At 39.9% G+C, this 1,746-nt stretch overlaps 1 pseudogene; it reads left to right on the top strand.

Annotated features, from left to right (window-relative positions):
• The first annotated feature begins 524 nt into the window (after positions 1–524).
• Positions 525–1,146, top strand: LOC124508345 (rRNA-processing protein FCF1 homolog; annotated as a pseudogene).
• Positions 1,147–1,746: the final 600 nt, after the last annotated feature.

Here is a 1,746-nt window from a genome sequence, read left to right as displayed (position 1 = left end):
GAGAGAAAATATCATCATGACATTCTCATCTCCCCTCTGCCACATTTGTCTCCCCTCCAATTCTCACCCTTCCCTTGGTTTTCCTCCACCACCCCCCTTCTTAGTCCTGAATTCCTGAGGTATGGTGAGCTACCCTCTCAGCCTCTCAGCCATGGACTGAGCCTGGAAATACTGCACTTTCCTTTAGAACACCATCACAGTAGGATGAGCAATGGGCTTTGAAGTCAGGCATCATGAGTATGAGTCCTGGCCCCCTGTGAACAAGGGAAAATTACATACTTGCCAAGTGCTGACATCTAAAACTGCTGTGTAGTTTAGAAGTGATAATATATTTAAGACACCTATCACAGTCCCTGGATTACAGTGCATGCAAAGTGACTCTTTTCTCCTTGTTTCCAAAGTGAAGATTCACTCAGTATGATAGCAGCATGGTTTAAAATCATTTGATAAGCTAATTCCCAATGGATGTTAATAACTAGTGGGAGTTTAGGAAGAAACAAGAGTGTGGCGTGAACAAGGGGAAGCAAAAAAAAGCAAGAAAGTATGCTACCATGAAGCGAACGATTAGTCTCTGAGATCAGGGGCTTAAAGAGAAGGATAGATTGAAGCCAAGAAAGGAAGGAAGGAAGGAAGGAAGGAAGGAGGGAAGGAAGAAAGAAAGAAAAAGATCACAGTGCACTCAAGGAAAGAGAAGTCCCCCCAACATCTTTCCTGCTTATTCTTCCAATATAACACACAGCTGGGCCTACCTTACTACATCCTGGTTGATACCAACTTTATCAACTTTTCCATTAAAGCCAAACTTGACTTAGTACAATCAATGATGGACTGTCTCTATGCCTAGTGTATCCCTTGTATAACTGTGTAATGGCTGAAATTGAGAAATTGGGGCAAAAGTATCAAGTGGCTCTAAGGATTGCCAAAGATCCAAGATTTGCATGATTACCATGCACACACAAAGGAACCTATACAGACGACTGCTTAGTACAGACAGTAACTCACCACAAGTGTTACATGTGGCCACAGTTGACCGGGACCTTAAATGAAGGATCTGGAAGATCTCTGGAGTTCCCATCATGTACCTTTTCTAACCACAGGTACAACATCAAACGGATGCCAGGTGATTATGGAGCCCCTTGGTTCTAATTCTGGCACTCTAAAGATAAAGTTCCTCTGCCTTCCTTTACCAACTTTTTCGGTTTCCAGTAAATATAGCAATATGCTATAGCATGGATTATTCTCCTTACCCATTTGTTCTGTTATGAGCTGAGTATGGTGAAACATACTCACTTTTTTATGTTGTTTTGGAATTGATATTTTGTATCATTTTGAATTTTGTTGCATCTTTTTATAAATCAGATGATTGCACACACACACACACACACACAAAAACATAGCTAGTGGGAGTTTAATGAGCTACTACTTCCTTAATCACTCAATAAAAGGAAATGCTTAGAGACCATACTTTAAAAACAGAAGAATGAAAACAATTTCTAGTGGGGTGGCAGGTAAGTAGAAAAGTTGGATTTTTACGTGTTCTGTTGCACAGGTAGATGTTTTCTAGAAAACTCTGCATGGTAACTCTTTTCCAAGTGTTTTCAAAAACCAATTTTGCACTGGCCATGAGAAACTTAAAAACTTTTCAGCTAAGAAATAAAGATCTCTGATCTGACAGAAACAAAAAGAAAGGGAAGCCAAAGAAAGTTGTTTCAGAAGCAATTCTAAGGCACTAAGATTTCTTGATAA

This window comes from Lynx rufus, unplaced genomic scaffold (assembly GCF_022079265.1).
Source record: "Lynx rufus isolate CCGP_SWC_20201006 ecotype Redwood Valley unplaced genomic scaffold, mLynRuf1.p SCAF_13, whole genome shotgun sequence".
NCBI lineage: Eukaryota > Metazoa > Chordata > Mammalia > Carnivora > Felidae > Lynx > Lynx rufus.
Note: the sequence above shows the minus strand (reverse complement) of the source record. Positions and strands in the feature narration are given on the sequence as shown.